Here is a 25,382-nt window from a genome sequence, read left to right on the forward strand (position 1 = left end):
CGGCTAGGCTATAAGTGCAGTGGCTTAAATGCTATTGATCAAAATTATCCAATCCAAGCACGTATGGGTTACTTATTTACTTACAAAAAAAAAGATATTCCTTGAATAGGGGATTACAAAGCTGAACCCACATCCAATTTATGCTCCCATGTGTTGCTATTGGTGGATCGTTTTCCTAAGTCCTGAAACGTATAAAATTCGACATATGTTTCATATATTAAGATTATAAGCAAATGCACTTTAATCATGCATAAGTTTCCTCAAAAATCTTAGTCTTGCTCTTTGAAATTATTAATTTGTAGGCGCGTTACAGAAATTTGATACTTCACAAAGTTTTCAAAACTTTTCATTCTTCGTACAAATTAAAATTATATTCAGACCGATAGCTCCAGCTGCTAGTTGCCTTACTCCTGTAATTCAATTTTTTTAAATTATATTTCATATAAATAAGTAAAAAAAAAATATATTTACATCCACGTTGACATCCTTCGTAAGCCAAATGGAAATCACAGCCGCCTGCTTAGTTGAAGGCATAGTTTTTTCAGCTGTTAGTTAACGTCTGTTCAGAGTATCCACTCTGTGTGTCTGTGAGTAACACCATTCATTATCAACTTGATTTATTATGTCTAATTATGTTCAAGCCCTTTTTAGATATCCGACTTTTAGTCTCCAAAAAAGCCAAATCCCTCAGCAAGCTTTCAAACTTTCCATCGAGCGCACACTGCACTTAACACATTTTTAATCAGCAATCGTATAAATTTCAACATTTTTACGTGATCATATCGCACCGCTAATGAAATTCAAAATGAAATTTCTTAATTAGTCATATGTTGCAGCACAAGTACACATGCATATGTGTAAGTATGTGTAAGGTATAAAATACATATTTCAAATTTTGTCACATCGCAATTGAAATGAAATTAGTTTCGAAAAGCTAAGCACGCATTGTGTGGCAAGTGCAGGTGAAAATGAAAGTAGTTTACGATGTGAACTCATGGCATACGACACAGCGTAAGGCCAGTGAAAAAGTCTAGCGCGCGGTTTAGGTTTGGTGAGAAATTGTGTTAGTGTGATGGATTGAAATGGCTGTTTTTATTTTTTTTTGCTCTTGCTACTATTGTTGGTAGGTACTGCATTGAAAGAAATGGTTTTGTCCGTGAAATTATGAGTAGCAAGTTGAAATTACAATAGAAAGAAAGATGTGAGAATCAGAAAATAAATTGAAGAATAAGTAAGAAAAGTGTAAGCGGATTATGATTTTAAAATGTTTATTAATTGTAAGGCTCACAAATATTTTTGTTAGGATAGGATAAGATGAATGGCTGTCTAAGCAAAGAAACCCATTTAGACAGAAGGAAAAGAACCAAACAGGTAGAAAAGGGGAAAAAGGGCTTCGGATTAGAGAACTATTTTATGGTCGATCTTTAGCACCTGGGTGAAGCTACGACTACTAACAACTACCGATCAATTTTTTCTTCAACAAAAAATTTAAAAATGGTTGTTTGGGATTTAGTTCAACTTTAAAAATTTTGATGCCAAAACTACAAACAGACAATTTAATTTATTCTTCAAGGTTTGTAGTGTCAATGTGATACATTTTTTAAATTGAAGTATACAAATCTTTACTATTTGTATTTGATTTAATTCAGAATTTTGGCTCAATGTGAAGGTCTTATACGAGTTGTATTACTAAGTAAGTAGTTTTGCCTGTATTGGCGCTGAGTAAGTCAATACTGTCAATCTTTTATATTAAGAGAATATCCGAAGCCTAATTGGTCAGAATCAATACGCTGCTTGAACGATATTCGTAAAACCAACAGCAATTAGATGAGTCTTAAGAAAAGTTAAGTAGTACTGATACCCACTCGGCATAGCAAAAGTTACCCATATAAAACTTAATACTCTCCAATAAGAATAAGCGATGCTTCAAAAGCATTAATGGTATGCAATATAATATATATCGCCTTATGTTATGTTTAGTGAGTCAATTGCTGAAAGTTGTATTTTTAGTTATGGGATTTTTTTTGGGTTTTTTTGGTAGGTTTTCGACACAACTTCTCGTTTAAGTAAATTATTGACTGATTGGTTCCATCATGGTTTCTTTTGAAACGCTGTAATCATCATCATCATCTTAACAGTTCGGTGTGAATCGTTGCTTTCAGATTTTCGCTTGATATCAAATATTTCCACAGCTCCAAAGTCGCCTTCAATGTCATCTCTCCACTGTTTTCTCGGCCGGTCTCTTTTTTTTGCCGTTAGATGTACCTGATTGCAGATGCTCTATCCGAAGCCTAATTGGTGTTGAATTGGTAGCAATATTTTTTGTGCTGAGATGAGATTCCTAGCCTGAAGTCCAGCTCCCTTTCGGGAATTCTCACTCTAAGATATTTTGCTCCGTTCCTTCCACAGAAGTTTCTCTTTTTCTTTAGAGGCATTCAGTCTTCGGTCAGGGTTAGCAGTATCACCACGCACAGGGGAAACTAGGGAGATTGGGAGTGATAGATGATATATTTCATTTCGGTAGACCTGTCTCCGAGTTATATCCCGCTCACCTTTGTGATGAAACGCAGTTATATTTATAAGAAGAGTGATTCTACTAAGTACCAATGGCTTTATAATGCCAAGCTTCCTTTTTGTATGATATTTTCATATTTATTGTCCCATTGTTGACAATTTCTTTTTTTGAATTTTTTAAAAATTAAAAGCAAACCAGCAACGAATAATTCTTGAACCACTATATACTTAATGAAAAGCCAGTCTAAAATAATTTTTCCATAATTAATTGGAAACTTAAAAGAGCCAAAAAAAGTTCGTCACGGTATTTCACTGAAATACTTACATGTAAATTTAATGCTAAGCGTGACGACTAACTATCTTTCAACAACACCTGTTCCGCAAACTAAAACACTTTCTTTTTCACGCCGTCCATCACTTCCCGGCCCATCAACTGCTCCCACACCCGACCCTGCTCGTCTCCTCAACCAATTGCAAGCAAGACAAACGACGGCGATTATCATTGTCATGGCCGTTATGTGCTACGACTTTTGTGTTACTCTTTAGTATCACAGTTTTATTGACATCATCAAAATACAAAACATATGATTTTGTTTATTTAAGCCCAGAGTGGAGCCATCAAAGAGCGTCAAACAGTCAACAACATATGTTGCCAACCAAAAGGCGGCTAAGTGCTCAGTGTCCACTCGTTCGCGCGCTCTCAGTCAGATGTGCGAGTATTAAGATATTTTTTCCCTCTTTACTGATTACTGAATACACTGGCCATTATAACTCATTCATTGTTATGATTTTGTGTTGGCTTGTGAGCTGCTTGACTTGTTATTATTTTTTATGTTAAAAAAAAAAATTCAAAAAAACGAACCAACTCAGTTGCCAGCACCTGAAGTCTAGTACAATGTAGTGTAAGTGGGAAATGCTTGTCAGCGGCCAGCAATAATTTAAGTTAAACAGATTAGTTTATTCGCCTATACCTCTTTTTTCTGTTGCAGTTGTTTTGAGAAGGGAAATGCATGGAAAATCGAGTACGCGCTTACGCACAAGCAAATGCTTCAGTAATTTCTTCATTTGCCGTGGCTGGCAAATGTGGCAAATAGTTTCGTTAACCAGCTGTTAATGTGCGCGTAAACGCGTTGAAAGCGTTGCAGTTTTTTCAGCAATTTATATCCGTTAAATACCTATTTAAAGTAAATATGGGTTTGAGAAATAATGCACTTTTTAAGCGATATGACATGGCATACACACATAAAGAGTAGAGTTAAGAAATTGGAGTGCAATGGACTTGTGTTTATTTGTACTGGAAACCCTTTCTTTCACAAGATTTGTTTGCTTGATAATTACACATAGCGCAGCGCTTTGGTAGTAGACTCAAATGAAAGACTTAAGGTGCGAACTTCATTAATGGTATTTAATATAATTTCGTCTTACACTAAAGTGTAGTAAGCAAGGTAAAAAATAATAATACAAAAAAAGAAAACGCATAAAAATGAAAGCTAAAGCCAGTAACTCCCAAAAATTGTGTAACTAAATACTAAACAAGTGCACTAAGTTAAATAATTGTAGAAAAATCAGAAATACACAGCACCAAACACTTTTGCTTTCCGTTGTAAGCCACCAGCCACTGGCCGCCAAATAGGCAATATGTATTACAAAATTCTACCGTTATACAAATAATAACACTAGTTGCGCATGCGCGCTACTCCCCTCCACATTCCCTCTTCACATCAGCGAAGAAAGTTTAACTGCGTGCAGCCCATTTTGCATACGGCAACTCCATGGCGTACGCATACATACACGCGCTCAAACACACGCACTTTTCAATCAATTATATATAATTTGCTATTACGCGCACGTTCAAACGGCTTAATACCTTTGCCGTCTGCAACACTTGTGCGCTAGGGAAGAGCAGCAAGGCAAAATTGCTGCAAATTGTTCCACTTTCATTTTTTTCCTCAAAGTGCTGGCCAAAAGCCAAATTACCAATGTGTCGGAAAGAGTTTGTGCGTTTGTGTGTGCGCTATTGCTGGTATCAGCGAAATGTGCGCTTGTGTGTAATGAAGCTTTGAAATCAATTTTTCTATTTACTTTCATTGACTTGCATGCCATTAATTATGTGTTGCCTATTCAAACTGATTGCGCAAAACAAAATGGTTGCGAAAAAATTGGGTATGAAATAATAAGGCCAAAAAAAGTAACAAAAAAAATGAAATAAAAATAAAAAATAAAAAGTACCAACAGGAAGCAGCCAGCGTGAATGTTTGAAAGGGTTTATGAATAGAGACTTAACAAATTTGCGTTTAAATATTATCCTAAATGTGCTTGTTTATGATCAGCCAATGTCTAAATGTCAGTCGAGGCTTAAATTTTCGCATTGGTGAAGTTTGTGTTTGACTACAATTTTTATTTTTATTTCAACTTTCTATTCAGTTTTTAAGGACATTTAAAAATGTATCTCCGCTTATGCTTTCCAGAATTATGTGGCTTATTACAACTGAGTGCTCATATCTCGGCGCTGATATAATATAGTTTGATCGGAAGTACGACTTTCTTTTTTGGATTGTGGTTTTCGTCTAATGACACTTCAAAAAGTGGATGAACTTTATATATAAATTTTACTGAACCGAAATGTTACTACAGTTTGCCATTTTCAGCTGTTAATGATAACGATAGTTCTTATGCAGCTAAAAAAAAACACCCGATACGTAGTTTTCGATATATTTTTGCCTGCGGTTTTATAGTTCACCTGCTGAGTAATTCAAACTAAAGCCACCGTTGGAGTTTCTTGGGCTGGTTTTCTGAGGATGTGTCCAATCCGTGCCCACTTCCATTTACAGATTTTGGTGTAAATTTTAAATTGATATTTAGTTAATTACATTTAATTAAAACCAAGAATTTGATATATTCATTCTATGCTTGGCATTTTATAAAAATTTGAAATTTTCCAGATATTTAAGAAATTAAAATTTTTTTTTCCAAAAATATGGTTTTAGATTTTCGATTGAATTTTTTCGATTTTTTTAAATTATTTAGAAAATTTCGAAAATATCGTTTTAGAGTCGATTAAAATTGAATGTTTTTCAAATATTTACAAAATTAAAAAAAAAAAATTAAAAAATATGATTTCCCATTTGATTAAAATTAAACGTTTTCCAGTTATTTAAAAAATAACAAAAAATGTTTTTTTTTTCAAAATATGATTTTAGATTTGCGATTTGATTAAAATTGAAAAAACGTTTTCCAAATATTTACAAAATTATTGTAAAAGAAAATTTTTGTTTTCAAAAATATGATTTTCGATTTGATTAAAAGTGAACGTTTTCTAGAATTTTTTTTTCCAAAAATATGGTTTTAGATTTTCGACTTGTTTAAAATTTAACGTTTCTAGATATCTACAAAATTGAAAAAAAATTTTTTTTCGGAATATAATTTCAGATTTTCGATTTGAATTTTTCGATTTTTTTAAATTATTTAAAAAATTTCGAAAATATCGTTTTAGAGTCGATTAAAATTGAATGTTTTTCAAATATTTACAAAATAAAAAAAAAAAATTAATAAATATGATTTCCCATTTGATTAAAATTAAACGTTTTCCAGTTATTTAAAAAATAACAAAAAATGTTTTTTTTTTCAAAATATGATTTTAGTTTTTTGATTTGATTAAAATTGAACAAACGTTTTTCAAATATTTACAAAATGAAAAGAAATTTTTTCTTTTTCAAAAATATGATTTTAGATTTGCGATTTCATTGAAATTGAACGTTTTCCAGATATTTACAAAAAAATGTTTGCCTTTCCAGATATTTAAAATATTTAAAAAAATTTTTGTTTTTCGAAAATATGATTTTAGATCTTGGATTTGCTTAAAATTGATCGAACGTTTTCCAAATAGGTATTTATAAAATTAAAAAAAAAATTTTTTGTTTTTTCAAAAAAACTGGTTTCAGATTTTTGATTTGGTTAAAATTCAACGGTTTCCAGATATTTACAAAATTAAAACAAAAAAAAAACTTTTCCCATAAACATGATTTTCGATTTCATTAAAATTGAACTTCTTACAGATATTTAAAAAAATTAAAAACATTTTTTTTTTTCAAAAATATAATTTTAGATTTTTGATTAAAATTGAGCTTTTTCCAGATATTTACAAAATAAAAAAATAAAAAATTTGGGTATTCGATTTACGTTGGAGTGAAGTTTAATTAAAATGTTTTCTTTTTTCAAAAATATTATTTTAGAATTTTGATTCAAACTGAACTTTTGCCAGATATCTACAAAGTAAAAAAACATTTTTTTGTCCAAAAATTTCATTTTTGATTTTCGATTTGATTAAAATTGAACGTTTTCCAGATATTTACAAAATAAAAAAAAATAAAAAAATTGGGTTTTCGATTTGAGTTGGAGTGAAGTTTAAATAAAAAATTTTTTCGGTAAAAATATTACTTTAGATTTTCAAACCGATCTCTGGGTTCTCAGTTTTTCATAGGAATTGGATGGTCTGATTCTTCGAGAGAAAAAAAAAATTATTAATTATTTGTAAACGAGTGTTCTCTTTATGCATTTATCTACGCCATTTTTGTTAGCAATATAGAATTGTATTTGCTCGTATTATACATGTGCACATATGTTGGTATCATTGACGTCACAGCCTGCCTTACTTATGCTTCCTGGCTAAACTACCTTCATTAAAAAAAATTTCTTTCTCTCTATCTACTTATTTTCATACTCGCATTTTGCATTACGAAATGCAGTACTGATATTGCATTATGCTTTTTCTTTCGCTTTAACCAGTTAAATGTATGCATGTATGTGCGTATCTATGCAAATATGTTAATATTCGTTTTCACGGGCTTCCATCAGCCGCGCACTACAGCTATGCACCACTTTCAGTTTCATTGGCGTGAAAGCTGATCTAATGAACTGGTGCATAAATTTATTAAGGCTCAACTTTTTCTATATCAATTCTACACACAAACCAAGGAAGGAAACTGCTCTGCCACAGAGGTGAGGGGTTGGTAGAAGATACAATTTGATGCAATTAACATTGCTTGAATGTGGCATAAATGCATAATAATTTATATGAAAAAGGCGGTTATGCAAATCTGGCGCTGCACCAGCTCTTAATTGCTTTGCTGCATTTGAATGGATAATTTTAATGATAAATATTAATAGTGCATTGCAAGATTTTCATTTCTTTGCGAAAAATAGTTCAACAATTGAATGCTTCCTGCTCTTAATGCATTTTAAAAGGGAAGTGCTTAATTAGCTTTACACAACTTCAGCTAAGCGATTTTTTTCCTCCTATTTTGTTTGCAAAATTTTTCACTTTCTAAACATTTCCAAACGCACGCCCACCAACCCACTGCGTAAAGATATTTGCTGCTATATTTTGCTCTTTTGGCCTGTGGGCGTAAGATGCGTAGCGTCAATTCCAGCAGCGCTTACACGGCCAGCAAACACCTTCTCCAGCAGCACTAGGAGGGCATGTCATCAATCATACACGCACTGATGCCATAATCAGCAACGCGTGCGCATGCGGCTGTTGTGGCGCTGACTGAAATAGCGTAACGAAAGGCAATTAACATTAAAGATTTATGCGGATGATGTTTTGCACCAACAAGGTGGCGGGTGATAATGTCTGAACAGCGGCTGACATGTTTCCAAAACACTTTCTAAACTTAGCGAATAGTTGGGTATGCCAAATCGCAGGCAAATTGTTTTTGAAATGCGTAAATTATGAAGAAAAAAAATGTTTGCACCAAAAATAATTACAAATTTGCTGCAATTCATCAGCATATTTTTATGTAAATATACTCGGATATGCCGCAGTAGATCGCTAATAAGGCTGGAGGGTTGCTAGCACTAGAAAAATTGCATCATGTTTGCTTGACCAAAGCCTAAAGTTTTAAATTTTTTCCCGTTTATAAAATAAAAATATATAATATAATAATTTTAAGTAATACTTAATATAGTCAAGTGAATCACTGATGTAACACAAATTATTTGTAAATAGATATTGTGCTAAATTGTGTCTGTCTGTGAATATTAAAAAAGATTTCTTTTAACATTTTCTAGGAGTCAATAAATTTTTAACACATCCTACACCATTTCTAAAAATGTATTACAAAGTGCAGCAAAGCTTAAGGATTTTGGAGTTTTATTCGATACGAAATTTTCTTTCAGTGTTCACATTAATTTTATGCTTTCAAAATCGTACTCTGTTCTAGCCTTCATTCGTCACAATTCATCCGAGTTTTCTGATCTGTATGCCTGTAAACTACTCTTTACGACTCTTTTTCGTCCTCACTTAGAGTACGCCGCTAATGGAGAGTTTTCGACCAACTTTTGATAAACAGATAAATAAATAAAATATTTCTTAAGCAGGCATTACGTTCCCTACGATTCCATCATATAACTCTCGGCTAAAATTAATTAAGAATCTCTAGAAAAGGAGGAAAAGAAGGACAGTCCTTACACTTCCGTTTATTTTTTGTATTGTTAATGGCATCGTCGAGTGTCCAGTTCCACTTTAGCGGATAAGCTTTAATAATGCCCAAGTTCAGAAGTCTTCGCAATTTTTACTCTTTTTATGGTGAAAACTTTATGACTAAATTTGTACTCATTGCTCTCGCACTTCGAGACTATAATGCATTGCCCAATTCCAGCTTGTTCGATTTCGCTTTATCTAGATAAATTTTTGTAATCTTTAACCTGCTTTGTAATATGGATTATTACAAGTCCACCTACAGTCCCTTCTGCTTAGTGATAGGAGGAACTGCGACAGTCGGTCGGACATGACAGGTAACAGCAGTTTTGTTCATCTGCAGCCTCTCTCAGCCTGCCAAGCTCGCTTGTGGGTTAGAGTAACTCGTTTGCTAACCGTGGCTTTGAGGGCGGCAGAAGCGAGTGGCAGAACGGGCCCAGGGCCAGGGAAATTGGCTAATGCTTACACTTACACTTATCAACATTGATCAGGAAGAAAGGGTGAAATGCGAGGAAAACAATTTTTAAATTAAATGTATTAAAGTACGTAATTGACTTTTCAAAAATTCAAGAAACACCAAAAATGCTGTCTACATAAATTTATAATCGAGCTGAAAACTACTAATCAATAAAACTTTTGTAATTAATTTCCTAGACTAGAAGCATTCGCATGGGCTATGAGCTGATCAGTTTGGTGGCGCTGCCATCGGTATACTTATTTAAAAAACTTGAGTTTATGGTCCCATTTTATTTATATTCAAAATTAACTATTAGCTGCTTGTGAAGAAATATTTAGAAATTTGTTGCAATACTTCAACTTCAATGCCATCTAATTGGTAAATGAGGAAAGCGTAAACAGAAGTTACTTTCGGCGGGTCTACATATCTGTCATTGGTAGTTTTTTTACTTGGTATGTAAATAGCTTTTCATCACCAACCTAATAATTTATATAGGTAATTTAGCTGCCGCTGTAGCTGAATGGGTCACCAACCCTTCATTACCATTCAGCAATCGATGATGATTGTCAATGAATACTGAAAAAAAATATAAAAAAGGTATGTACCTTCTACTCAAATATGAACGAGACGGTATCAATAAAACGGTCCGCGGATGACATATGGCAAAAATAATTTTTTTATTTTTTGGTAGGACTGTTATAAGCTTACATGGCAAATTTCAGCGTGATATGTCACATAGTTTGTTTTCTGTGCTACGGTAAACAAGTCAAGCTCGAGTGTGTTCTTCGAATTCTCTTTTATGACTTCCATTGTCTCAAAATGTTTTCCACGGAGCGGCAACTTGAGCTTGGGAAACAGAAAAAAGTCACATGGAGCCATATCAGGCGAATACGGTGCTTGCGGAACGATATTAACATTATTTTTGTTCAAATAATCGCGAACAAGACGTGATGTGTGAGCTGGTGCATTATCGTGATGCAAGAACCATGACTTGTTGTCCCACAATTCCTTCCTTTTAAGACGAATGTTCTCGCGCAAACGCTTTAAAACGTCTAAATAATATTCAGCGTTAACCGATTTTGCGATTTGTGCGATTTTCAAGCACAATTTCCTTTACTTTTCCGATGTTTTCGTCGTTTACTGATGTTGCTGGACGACGTTCATGAGGCAAGTTTTCAACCGATGTACGACCCTCTTTGAGTGATTTGTGCCACTGGAAAACACGTGCACGCGATAGAGCAGAGTCCCCATAGGTTGTCTGCAACATTTTTAAGGCGTCTGAAGCCGAAATTTGGTTGGAATAACAAAATTTCAAACAAATTTTTTGTTCAACTTGAATTTCCATCGTTAAATTCGAATAACACACTCGAGCTTGACTTGTTCACAGTAGCACAGAAAACAAACTATGTGACATATTACGCTGAAATTTACCATGTAAGCTTATAACAATCCTACCAAAAAATAAAAAAATTATTTTTGCCATATGTCATCCGCGGACCGTTTTATTGATACCGTCTCGTTCATATTTGAGTAGAAGGTATTTAGGTTAATAGTAGTCACGCATGATCTGTCCAAAAAAACCCTATAGGAAAAAGTGCCACGAATCTGCCACCCTTCATTACTTATAACAACCGCACTGGCCCCAGCGACTAAGATTATTTTCCAGCTGTCCGTATATTTTCAATTATCGCGAGGATACTTTTTAGGTGCTAAGCCAAGTCTCTTCTTCTAATTTGTGGTGTGCATCTTGATGCTTTTTTATAAATGAAGTGACCAATAAATTTCTGGTGATTCCAATTTTGTCGCCAAATTTTTAAATCGTGGGATGTTTGACGTACACGAATTTTGTAAGCCTTCTGTGACTGAATTTCTTTGAACCTATTTTATTGTATTATTAATTTTTTCTGCTTTCGTTCTGCTCTGAAAAATGTCGACATTTAACTCTGACGTAAGTAAATGGAGCAACGGTTAATTTCTTTTTATTAATATTTTATTAAAAATCAGAAACTTAATGCAATTACAAAGGAGGGACATAAGAATTCAATTCCTATTAAATTTTCAATAAAAAATCAGAACGTTCAGCTCTATTCACATGTCATTTACTCATGGATATTAATTTCCTACAAAAATTTTTTAATTTTACGGGTCGATTCGTGATAAAAATCACGAAATGTATTTATTGAATTATTTCGATTTTAAGCAAAATATATTAATTTACTTTGATTGCATAAAATCATTTTATGTTCATTCGCTGTTGTAATAGTTTTGAATACGAAATAGTCCTAAAATAGTGTTGTTATGCAGCAATCAAAAAAATCTTTTATCTATTATATTGTACATAAACATAAGTTACGAATAGTAAATTTCGTAAATTATTACTCTTTTATGACCTGTGTGCAGTAAATACGTCAATCGTTGAGCTTAACTATGTGGCGCGTGCGTTGATGTGATGCTCTAAAATTTTTTTTAATGACAGGAAGTACTTCGGTTTGAATTTGCCTGATGCTTATTCTATAAAAAAGCAGAGGAAAGCAAAAAACAAAAAAAAAAAAAACAAAAAAAAAAAAAGAATGCATAAATTATTTTCATTCCCCATACAGAAGTTCACCTTTTCCATTCCCGTGGGGGGTGAGGCTGTACTATACAAACACAAACTAAAAAATTTCAACAATTTCTAAACAAATTTTTAAAAAGCGTTAGTTAAGAATTTATAAATTTCCAAAAAAAAAAAAATTATAATAATTCCCCATTTCCTCCTATATAGTGATGAAATAACGTAAAAATGTAAGCATTAAATTAAATGCACGACATGAAAATTTCAATTAGTTGAATTCTGAATGAAAGGTATCAGATAACTTTATATAATAGCAATTATAATATCATATAATAGCCATAAATTTAATTTATAATTTTTGGTATCATAATATCTAACAATTCGCCCCCCTTACAAGTGCGTTTATTCTAAAATAACTGTGGGCATGAAGCATCAAATGATGGAAGAAGCCGGTTTTATAAAGCGACCAGCCTTCGGCCAATTTTTTGGTGTGTTTCTGCTATGAAAAATATTCTCAAAAAGCCATCGCTCATTTGGAGATGGCATAAAACTGTAGGTTCCTCCATTTATGGAACAATATCAAGACTCACACCACAAATCGGAAGAAGCTTCAGTAGCAGTTACTAATAAAAAGTTGTTTGCCCAAATTAATTTCGTTAAAGCAATTTTTACTTATATTTTTCACAAATAAATTCATATTTTCTGATGAGTGAGAAAATTTTTTATAAGATAATGAGGAGTTGATCCTTTGTAGTACGCTGGCTAATGTTTAGATGATTTTATTTTCATACTGATACTGAACAAAACAAAATTTTTGGTGATGCATTTTTTGACAAAAACCAAAAAAAACTTGTTTTGGTATTTTCTTGAAATAAAAAAAAAAGACATTCTTTGATAAAACTAACATTAGCCAAAAACCAGAGAATTTGATTAATGAAATAAAAAAACATTTATATTTAAACTAACAGGAACCATCAAAGAAAGAATTTTTTTGTGCAATTTTAGTGAAGTAAGAAATAATATTAAACCCATATTCCATCAAGAGAGGAGTGGACCGGGGGCAACACCTGGTGACAGGACCTGGTTAACCTGTTCACGGATGGCTCGAAGTTGGACGGTAGGGTTGAAGGAGGAGTATTCTGCAAAGAGCTTCCCATCGAATTCAAGCTACCGGATCACTGCAGTGTGTTCGAAGCAGACATGGCCGCAAGCAAAGAAGCAGCTGGCTTGCTACTTACTTTCGTAATAACTGTTAAGCATTATCTCCTCCGATAGCTAAGCGGCAATTATGGTACACAACTGGTCAGGGAACGCCTGGTCTCACTTTCGATTGCGTCAGAATTCTTCGACATAAGGATAATCTGGGTACCTGGGAAACTGTGAAGCCGACGAGCTGGTGAGACAAGGGACCTGTGAGGTAGTGTGCCCGTGAAAGGAGAGGATCGGGATCCTCTTGACAACCTGTGCTCTTCTCCTGGAAGGATGGGCTTTTGTACCAACTCAGCGAGCGCTGGGCAAGTACATGAAAGTGTAAGGTCGCGAAATCCTTCTGGCCACGTTTGGATCGAAGGCGTTCGAGACATATTCTGAGGATGGTAAAATCTCATGTCTCAAATTTTGTGGGCATCTTCACAGGGCACTATCCGCGGGGTATACATGCCGTGAGACTCGGAATTGCTCCGAGTCCTTTTTACGTCAGCTGTATGGAGGATGAGGTGGAATCATCTCAGCACCTGCTCCTTAGCTGCCCCGCTCTCGCGGGACTAAGATTTAAACATCGTGGTTCTCACTTTTTTCTGCGCCTGCTGACATTGCATGTCTTGGTATAAAAAATCTGATGAACTTCATCAGCAGCATAAAACGGCTAACATAACCGCAAATTAGTCACGGTTCATAGTCCAAAAATACTCAACCCTCCCCACCCCTCTCTCTTTTATCCTATAATTTTTTCCTTCACCTCTTTTTCCCCCTTGCAATAGTACCACAAAGGATGAACTAACTTCTTTCATCCAAGTGGGCCCACTCTCTGGGCAACCATTACTACCTAACCTAACCTAAAAAATTATAAAAAAAATATTTCATTCATTGATAAAATTAACCATAAAATGCAGCTCTGCATTGAAATATCCCCGTGAATGGGCTATTATTATCCAAAATTAAAAATTTTCACAGACACATTTTAGCTTTTCAGCTATACTAAATGAGAAATTCCTAGTACAAACCACTAATCACTTCGTATGCCCGTCACATCTAAAAGAGACCCGACCCTCGAAGCTACGACAAATAATTTACGTTATCTCCAATGAGAATCATTTACAAAATTACTGGCCTGTAGCTCTAAAACTGAGTGATTAAGTAGTTTGCGCGCCAGCCGATAGCCTGGCAACAGCCCGTTTGCATACATAAACATCTATTGATATGGCGTAATTATCGACTTTCGATGAGTGATGGATGTAGCAAAATATGCAAATCATTAATTACACCTGCACGAGCTCAACATCAGCTAATCAACAGCAACAAGTCGAACAACTACTTCGAACACCAGCGGCGAATGAGCGTAATTTTACATGCCCATGAATTTCATAATTCTTTCTGTCTATGCTCACACACACACATAATAACCTCGTAGGTACTGCAAAGCGCACTAAACTCATACATAAGTTCCCGCATTTGGTAATCGGTAATTGCTTTCGAACTCATATTTTGACTAAGTATTTGACTGCATTTTTGCAATCATTTGCCACTCAATTCTATAGAGTTTTTTTTTTTGTTGCTAGTTTGTGCACTGTTTGGGAAGGTTATTAGCAAACAAGATTGCTTCGGCAGCAATTGTTAATTTCCATGTCAACGACCCAATATGGAAGTGCCATCTACGGCTGTGCATAGAAATGCTGTTGTTGTTGCTGAAGTAGCGTTGCTTGCATTGGCTTTAGCTCGATTAGATCCAAAAGTGGAAGTGCTGCACAGTTGTGGGCGCGCTGCTGAAATTTGTCTCGCTGGCAGGTGATGAGCTATGCGATGCGCTGTTCTTAATATTTAATATTTTTTTTTTCTATTTTTACTTTTTTTATTTGTTGTAATACGGGCATTAGCATTCTGTTAAATATCAGTTTGGCTGTTTCAAGTTTGTTCTCGACTTTTAGTGTTTTTTATTATTTTTATTTCAATTCTTTGTTATTGCACTTAATTTTTATTGTTGCACTCTGTTTTTTGTGCTTCGCTCACCTATACTGGATCCTACTCTCTGCCTCTTCTCAATTGGTAATGACAAATTTCATACATCATTTATATCTGCAAATCGAAAATTAGCAATTCAAATCGCTTATGAGATGTTGCAACAGAATAGCGATATGACGCCAAATTTAGGTTATTGTGGGAGATATATTTTTGTATGTAGCTCTATGTGTTCGATCGATGTCGTTAGAAGGCATATTTTTTAAAGAGTTGATCTAAATGCAATTGAGTATCTACGAAAACAGGCGTTGATGTGCGTTTTGCTGTTGAAGCCAACGGCTTCATTTGCATTTAGAGCACATCAAGCAGTTGAAAGACGTCTCAAGCAGGGGTCTTGGGATTTCATCACTTGAAATTCAGCAATTTTGGCTATATTCGAATTCGTACTCGTAAGCGGACTCTTATTCGCTTTCATATTTATATTCGTATTCGTATTCGCGTTAGTATTCCAAATCTTATTCAAGAAACCTGGGTGTATTCGTAATCGCCCTCGCCCTCGTCGTCGTCTTCGTCGTCACCTGCGTATTCATACTCGAATTCGTTCTTTATCTATATTTGTACTCAACTTCGTTTACTAATCGCATTCATATTTGTATTTGTCCAACCATTCGCATGAGATTCTCATTTGTAATATATTTAAATTCGAATTCATATTGGTATACCTTAGTAGGGACCCTCACAGGACATTGTCTAACCCTTAGGATAGTTCAATATGGAACGAGAAATGTAGCACGGCCCCTGCGGCTCAGAACGGATCCATTTCGTGACCTACATAAGTGCCAATGTTGTCCTGATGGGCGAAGTGGCTGCCAAACCTACCCACCTACCAGCTTTATGATCACAAAACAAATATGCTGAGCCCCCACAGCTAGCAAGAAGAAGAAATAGAAATTTATTCAACATTTATATTATTTGCTTTATGACAAAGTAAAAAAATATATTCCACATGGATTTTGAAATTAATAACGTAATGTGAAGTTGAAGTCATATTTAGCGCTATTTGTAATAAGACGACTCCAATTACATATTCTTCATAATTTTTCATGCAATTCAACTGTGTAAAATATTTGAAAAAATTTGTATATATTTTTTATTTTTATTTATTTTTTTTAAGTTTTACTTATTTTTTATTTTTATTTGTTTATTTTTTGTATATATATATATATATTTTTATTGTTTTTTTTTCTTATTTATTTTTTATTTTTATTTGTTTTTTAGTTTTATTTTTTATTTTCATTTATTTTTTATTTTTATATATATTTTTTTTTATATTAATAATAGATATCCTTGAAAAGTGTTTTGACTGTGCTACTTCTCCAATTTTTGGTATGAAAATTGTTTTTTTTTTTTTACAAAAATTATGTAAAACCATAAGTTTAGTGACGCTATCAAAATAGAAGTTTCTCATGGCACAGGCCTACCAAATACCCACCATTGTTCCTCACTATTAGAAAAAGGATGGTGTTATCATTTTCTGGGATATGTGAATATATATCAGGTTGGACTTGGTTGATCCTGTAGATCGCACATAGACCAGAAGTTAACCCATAGACATACCAAGTGCCCGTACAGGGAGTTTAAGAAATTTATATTTTTTCTTTAATACAAAGTTCAAATAATTTAAGTAGGCTCCTAATTTTTTGATCTGCCACGGTTTATACGTTTCAAAATGTTGCAGAACCTAAGCAGTTTATTGGTGTTTTGTTAAATTTTTAATATTTTTTTGTTAGTAAATTGCCTAATTTTACAAAAATAAGAACATAGCATACATCATGTTTCCACTTGATTTTAGCAAAAATTTCAAAAAAAAAATAATAATTGTAAAAGTTATCGCAGTTTGTGTGGAGCCCGTTTCTCCAGAAGTCCCTTGCGTTGATCATCACAAGTCCTTGCAGATTCATCTAACATCAATCGAACAAGAAAAATTAGTTTTATTAATAGATAATCTTGTGCCTGATCAACGCTTTTTTTCAAAATTAAAAAATGTCGGGCTCAAGAATTATTTCTCAGGTTTTCCAGAAAAAACATCGACAAATAGTTTTTGAAAAAAATTTTAAGTTAAAAAAAAAATCGTTTTTTTAAGCAGTTTTTTAAGTTACAGTGATCATACGGTTTTGAGAAAAACACATTTATAGTTTTACTATCGGCTCCGGAGTGCCCGAGCGCCTTTTGTTAATTGATGAATAACTCGAAAAGTATTTGTCAGATTAATTTAAAATTTTCACACAATGGTTGTAAGACATTATACTTTCAGAAAATGCACACAAATGAATTTGGTTGCAAATTCTGACTACAATTAACCCTCTAAATAATTAAAGTAGGCTGCCAATTTTTTTTGATCTGCCACGTTTCAAAATGTTGCAGAATCTAAGCAGCTTATTGGTGTTTTGTTAAGTGCGGGGCAGTGGCATAGTAGATTTTCCAGAGTTCCTCAAGCGTTGACTTCGATACGTATCGTTCTGCACCAACTGCAGTTTGACCGCATACGATGGAATGAGACCGTATTCCATCAGTCTTTTTTGGGGATAGATAAAATATAGTTTGCAGATCTGACATTTTGTCTGCGTACCATTTTTTTCGCAATTCTGCTTCAGCTGGGTCTTTCCCATCTTTAATTCGCTGCATGAATCGTTGCTACACCTATTTTTAATCGTTTTTTATAGAGATGTGGTTGTATACTGGCCGTTCTGTCTACTGGAGGATTTGTGCCTGCTTCGGCTAGATTATCGACTTTCTCGTTACCTTCAATTTCCTTTTGTCCTGGTGGACACATTCCCAGTAGTTGGTGAATTGCCTCTGTCCTAAGCTCATCCATCCTGTTCCGGCATTATCTTACGCAGTATGAGTTTGTCATTACAGCTGATTTTGCTTTGAAGGCTGCTTTATTGTCAATGTTTTGAGACTAAGTCTGCTGCTTTCGTTGCTGCATATATCTCAGCTTGGAAGGTAATGCAGTAGTCCGGTGATTTGTATGACTCGTTCGCGCTAGCGTTTAAACCTCTGCATATCTGGTAGGAGAGGAAGGTATCTGGCAGGACCGTTAACGGCCGAAAGGTCCCACTACGATAGAAAACGAAAGGCCCCAATACGGGACATGAAAAGAATTCAGTTTTCATTTCATTCATTTCTCTTCGCTGTAATGTTATACGTTTTTTGGGCTCCGCTGGTTTTACGCGGTCTTTCCATGCCCAAATAAAAAAATTACTTTATAATTATGGAGGTACATGCATACCTGTATTTAGGGCCCTAAATAAAGAAGAAGAAGAAATGAAGAAATAAATACTAAATACATGCATATTTCTTTAAACACTAACATTAAGTCGGCAAGTGTACTCGAAAAATTTTAAACATACATACTAGAGGAAGCAAATTTCGACAGATTGCGGTAACGAACTTGAAAACTGTAACAACACCCCAATGCATTAAATATTTGCATATGCATACTGAAGTATTTTTGCACACCACCGACATACTCGTATATGTATTATGCAAAAAATTGTTTTCTTTGATTTTATGAATATTTATAATTAAAATTTTAATTACATGTTGAAAGTAAAGGTGTTGCGTGGACTCTTTATTATTGTACGTGTAACTGTGCTGTTGCAGTCAAACCGTACGACACATGCAATATGAGCCAGCTGACACCGATTCTTCAACAGCTTCCGCCTGTTTGCAGTTCGTTACAGTTGGCAACTCATATCAACATATCGTACGATTACATATGCCTATATTTGCACGGAATGTTGCAACGCCGCTGTAATTCTATACCTACATTCCATCCATTCAAATGTTATCCATTTCATTGTTGTTTAACAGTGCAAGTTGTTGTTGATGGACGAGTATGCAGCCTCGGTGACTGCTCTTGTTAACGAAGTTATCACTCTGTATATGTTCGGGTTGCTGGCTGTTAATTTAGCATAACCTGCTAAGTTGCATATTTTAACATACAAATGTAGCCAAATGTAGACAAATGCAGAGATATGCGCTTCCGACTTCTTCTTATCAATATTTCACCTTGCGCTAATATACCAACACTCTTTCCGACTGCTGTTATTCTGCAGTTTGACTTTTTGGTTTCTCTCACTGGGCACTTTGCGTATGTAGATGCGTTTAGAGGAGGAGAGGGGACAGGAAGTAAATTGTAAATATAAACATAATCAAATATAATATATGCAAGATTTAGCGCTATTACCAGCTTTTCACTTTGGAAATTTACTCTCTTATAATGACTTGTCTTTGAATTTCCAGCTAAAATTCAAGCTAAAAAATTGTGGCGTGTCAAAACCGCTGCGTAATCGATTAAAAACCACCGACATATGCGTATGCTTAAAACAAATATGAATCCAACTCATTTAAACTCGGCGATCCCCATAAATATTGACTAAGCGTCACTCGCATTGTTGAGATAATTCATTTTTTACTTCTGCATCCGCTACCGACGCTGTGGATGCCAATATTTTCGGGTCATCTCAACAGTTAATCGCACACTTCTCTTTTCATGCACAACCTATTGTTGTTTTTGTTTTTTTTTTCTCGCACTCAGCAAGCATTGGAGATATGTAAATTTCCTACAAACTGTGCGTTTTGTATAATATTTTTTCATGTTTTCTCGTCTTCATTATAATTTCACTGCTGGTTTGCAGCAACAAAGCGTGGCTTTTGTGCATCACCACTCGATGCGGTTCATATTCAACGATTTCCAAATATTGAATTAAAGTTGCTGCGCTGGTTTTTTAGATTACATTTATTAATATTCAATATTATTTTATTAGTTATAACAGTGAATGGAGAATGACTAAGGTGATGGCCGTTTGAAGTGATGGTTTTTTTATTTTAATTTTTAATTTTAACTTTACTGCTAGTATGTGATAAATTATGTTAAGATGTGATAAAGGTGTTGGCACTTGGTTAATACATTAACTGTAATCGACATTTTGATGACAAATAACTGATAGATAAATTTGGATGTTAACAGAGGTAACAATAATAGTAATAATAATAGTAATTGACAAGAAGTTAAGCCTCACGTCTGTCTTTGACTAAATTTTTAGGAAAGTAACAGCAAAAGATAATTTTATATCATATATCTATATATTAGGCAGGCAACGTGCAACTCGCGAGCTACATGCGGCTCTTAGAGTGATTATTTGTGGCTCTCGTTAAATGTACCCGAGTTCCCTTTTCATTTTTGTGCCATTATTTTGTTAAGAATTTATTACGTTTTTATTCGAATAAAATGTCTCACAATAATTCCGCTGAGTGTGATTTAAAATTAGTGAAATGAAAAATGAAAAAGTCCATAAAAACAACATTTACTTATTACTTAGACCTTCATTTCTCACCATACCCTAAATGCTCTCTTCAAATTAAACCTTTCCAAGGCATAGGTGCTTATACTATTGCCAATTTTTCTGCAACTATATGTACATTTGTGATCACATAAATAAGTCACTTCATATTCTTGCACTGTTCGCAATATTTTTACACGACAATTTTTTATGAAAGTACGGGTTGCCCATATTCGACGGACCCGACGGATTTCGATGACTCTTTGGGCCCATTCCAATCGACGAGGCTTGTCCGCAGGCAACAATTTTTGCGTCAATTGAATCTTATACGGGAATAAATGCAAATCAATGCGGATAATTCGTTCCGAGCAATGCCCAACAGCTGAGAACGGCGATTTTGGGATGTCTTTGGCGACGCCGTGGTCGGTTTTGATTTGGCCTCTTTGGATTAGAAAGAGCATTACCAGTCGAAAACCTTCACTTTTCACTTTTCACATTATTTAATTTTTTATACGCACGTTGAGTTTTCACAATTGACTTCTTTTGTTGAATGTAAATTTCAACAATTTGGGAGCGCTCGCGTGGCAGGTACTGTTCCATGACGCTTCCAACGCGGTATGTCATTAAGCGATCTGACGTCTCTGTCAAAAGATACAGGGTAGCCAGATGGGTCCGTCGAATATTGGCAACCCTGTATAGTTCATTATATAACAAAGACCTTTTTAATTAAGGCCTCTGAACTTTGCACAATACTTGCAAGCAAGTGATTTATATGGAATAAAAGTTTCAACATAGAATAAAAACAAAGGAGAAGAATTAAAATTTGACTGGGCTTTAAAACTGCAAGCACACAAGTGCTAAAAATTCTGATTAAAAAATCGAGATTATTTTAAATTTCCTATATTTTTTATAAAAAATTCACTAAAAACATTTTCAAGGAAAAATATTGCGAACACACGTTTTTTAAATTGTTTATATATTTTTATTAAAACTGAAGCATAAAATATTTCCTTGAGAAATAGTGCTCATATAAGATTTTTAATTTTCTGTATATTTTGACAAAAAATTAATGCAAAATGCATTAAACAAATTATGCATGAAAAATATTGCGAAAATAAGTTTTGGAAATTTTTATAAAAATTTGACTAAAAAAATTCTGGATAAAAATATTACGAACACAAGTTTTTAAAATTCTTATAATTTTCTATATAGCTTTATAAAAAGATTAAATAAAAAATTTTTCATGAAAAGAATGAGGATATTAATATTTGAAATCTTTTAATTTTCCTTGAAAAATTTTGCGAAAATAAGTTTTTGAAATTATTTCAATTTTCTATTTTTTTATAAAAATGAGATCCCCACAAAATGCTGTATATCAAAATTCTTTTCGTACGAAATACTGTAAATTAACGTAACAAAATTCTGCAGTGAGAAAATTCTGTATTTACAGAATTCTGTATTTGCAAAATTCTGTAAAAACAAAAAAAAAAAATTCTGTATTGAAAAAATTTTGTGTTAACAAAAGTGAACGAAAAAAGGAGTTCTACGCAAAAATACGGTGGATTGCGTAGCCGGAGTCGGACTGATGAGGGTTATTTTTTTTAAGCGCGGCCGAAGGCCACCTACGCGAAAAGGAGTTCTACGCAAAAATACGGTGGATTCTATCAAAACTGAAGAAAAAAAGTGCGCACTTTTTTTCTAAAATTTGTTGAATTTCTTATAATTTACTTACAGCATTTCGTCAATACAGAATTTTGTCAATACAAAATTTCGTCAATACAGAATTTCGTCAATACAGCATTTCGGCAATACAGAATATTTTTTACAGAATTCTGAAATACAGAATTTTGTATACAGCATTTTGTAAACAGAATATTGTATCCTACAGCATTACGTACCCAACCCTATAAAAATTTGTCTAAGAAAACTTTGCACGAAATATATTGCGAATACAAGTTTTGGAAATATTTTCAATTCTCCATATATTTTTATAAAAAAATAGCTAAAACAAATTTGCATGTAAATTAGTGCGAATATACATTTTTGAAATTTGTTAAACTTTAAAAGTATTTAGAGTATGGGAATTTTTACTAACTTTAATTTTAACTAAAAAATTTTCCTTCAAAAATATTTCGAATAAAAGTTTTTGAAATTTTCTCAATTTTCTATATATTTTTGGAAAAAAATTAACGAAAACAATATTGCATAAAATATATTGCGAATATTGTAGAAAGATGAAGTGACACAATTATGTGCCCATAAGTGTGTGTATGCATGTATGTGTGCATGTATTCGTGTATTTAAAAAACTCCCTTCCTTCGAAAGTCCCCAACACTTTGTTTATTGACCACTAAAATTATTTATTATTTGCGAGCAGACAAGCATCCATATTCATTTCCCCACTTTCCTTAATCGCGCCAACATAAACACGCATACATCTACACACGAATATGCATTTACACTACAAACCATCACACACCTTCACCCGAACATGAAATGTATATCCCGCTGATATAAACTTTAACAATCGTCATAAACAAATTCGTCGCACTGTCATAAATGAAATATACATAAAATATAAAGCAACGACACCACCAACAAGCAAAATAATGCGCCACATTTCGCAATGCTTCATAAAAATATTCGATCCCATTTCGGTTGAACAAATTTTTCACTTGCCTGTATTTATATAACACCCACTAACTTTTACTTTCAATTGCTGCTGAATTTATTTTCATTGTTTTTATTTTCGTTTTTTGCCTTTCCTTTTTCATTGCAGGTAAGAATAAGCGAATCTGAGTATCGAGTTTGAGTACGAGCGCCCCTAATCAATTGCCAAATTGAGTTAAAAAGTGGCAACGAGCCATAACCGACCGTTGAAATAAAGGCAAAAAGAAAGAAAATAATAAATAAAAAAAAAAACAAAATAAATAGGTGCAATAAAAATCGCAAGAGGTAAGTTAAACCGAAAGCAGCAACAATTGCAATGATAGAAATGAAATTAGCCAAGTGGCTAGCCAGTGAGCCAGTTACGTGTGTATGAATGGATGGACGTAGCAAGAAAGCAGTGACAGGGCAGCGGGCAATGGAACTGGCTCACATGCTTTTTTGCGCAATTTTTATTTTGTCTGTGTTATTGTTGCAATTGTTGTTTTTTTTGTTTTTTCTTTTTTGGTGTTAGCTCAACTAGACCATCTCCGCAATACATTGTAATTTATTGTCTGTCTGTGTGGCCAACACTTGATGCCTCGTGCTGTCACTTTGTGTGTTGTTGTTGTGCTTTAACTTTCTTGTTAATTTTCCAGTAACAAATTGCAGACTTACAATGGTATGATTGTGCATAAAAAAGAAAAATAGGTAAATGAGTTAACAAAAAAATTAAATTTAAAAAACAGTATAAAAGAGGCGTAGCGAATTTGTTAAGCGGACACGGATGCGAAATAAGCCAAGTTTAATAAGAAAATGCAGCTATTTGGCATACAATTTTTTTTATAATTTATATTTCTAGAGAATCTAAGCGTTTTTATTTATTATATTTTTATTCTCTGTGATTCATTGAACTTTTTGGTTAGATTGATTCATTTTTTTTCCTAAAATTGATTTGGGTTCTAATTTGCTTGCTGACCTACAAACATTTAATATTCGTATTTTTATATTAACTTTTAATATATATATATATATATTAAATACATGCAGCAAACCAGTGAGAAATCAATGCAAAACCCTGCCCTGGCTGGCGAAGCGCTAGCACACGCCATCGTATTCGAGTATTCCGTCCCTTTGTTCGAAGCGTTGCCACGTACATATGTACATTAGTAAGCACATACACGCTGTCTATGGAACCTGCTGGCAGTATTGAGTCTTGCTGCTGTTACTAAGCTTTTAATGCCAAAAATAAGAAAAAATGTGAATGGAGTGTTTTTCACAAACGACAAAAAAAAAAAATCGACAAAAAGGAATATTTTATTCCTCATTTCTTTTTTTTCCAAACAATTTTTATTTTAAAACAAAATTTCATTCTTCATTTCATTTTCCCAAAAAAATTTTCCTTTTTAAGAATATTTTATTTTAAAATTAAAAGAAAATAATTCAATAAAGAAACGAATATAATTAATTTGTGTACAAAAAAAAAAAAAAAAACAAAAAAACAAATATATAAAAAAGTTATTAAAATGATCAAATTTTTAATGTGAACTCAATGATAAAATTTTTTTTTCCAAAAACTGAATTTTTTCCAAAAAATAAATAGATTAAAAATTTATTTAAATTAAAAAAAAATTGTAATTGAATTCAAAGTTTTTTCGAAATTGTTTTTCCAAAAACTGAATTTTTTCCGAAAATCAAAAACAATATAAATATTTATTCAAATTAAAAGAGAAAATTTATTTTTAAATTTTTCCCGAAAAAATTTTATTTAAAAAGAACATATAATTTTTTATTTAATTTTTTCAAAAAAATGTTTTTTTTTAAGAATATTTTGTTATAAAATTACAAGAAAATAATTTTCCAATATTATATTTTTCCAAAAATTGATTTTTTTTCAAAAGAAAAAGATTAAAAACTGTTTTAACTAAAACCAAATAACTTTTAAATTTTTGTTCCAAACAACTTTTATTTTAAAATAGCATTTCATTTAATTTTTTCCAAAAAAGATTATTTTTTAGTAATATTATAACCATCAAAAATAATTGAGAACGGCTCAGAAGAAACGAAGCTAATCTATTTTTGTAAAATATAAAAAATTTATTTAAATAAAAAAAAATAAAAATTAAAAAAAAATCATAAAAAATTTATTTAAATTTAAAAATTACAAATTATTTTTCAAAAAAAAAAACATTTTTTTTCAAAAAAATAAAT

At 33.0% G+C, this 25,382-nt stretch overlaps 1 long non-coding RNA gene across 1 annotated transcript in view; it reads left to right on the forward strand.

Moving 5' to 3' along the window:
* The window catches only part of LOC128862770 (uncharacterized), a 49,298-nt gene extending 24,822 nt beyond the window's left edge, over positions 1-24,476 (forward strand). Inside the window, exon 3 of the long non-coding RNA XR_008454546.1 lies at positions 23,305-24,476. This is a non-coding gene — a long non-coding RNA (uncharacterized LOC128862770). The remainder of the gene's footprint in view (positions 1-23,304) is intronic.
* Positions 24,477-25,382: the final 906 nt, after the last annotated feature.

Source organism: Anastrepha ludens, chromosome 5 (assembly GCF_028408465.1).
Source record: "Anastrepha ludens isolate Willacy chromosome 5, idAnaLude1.1, whole genome shotgun sequence".
Lineage (NCBI taxonomy): Eukaryota > Metazoa > Arthropoda > Insecta > Diptera > Tephritidae > Anastrepha > Anastrepha ludens.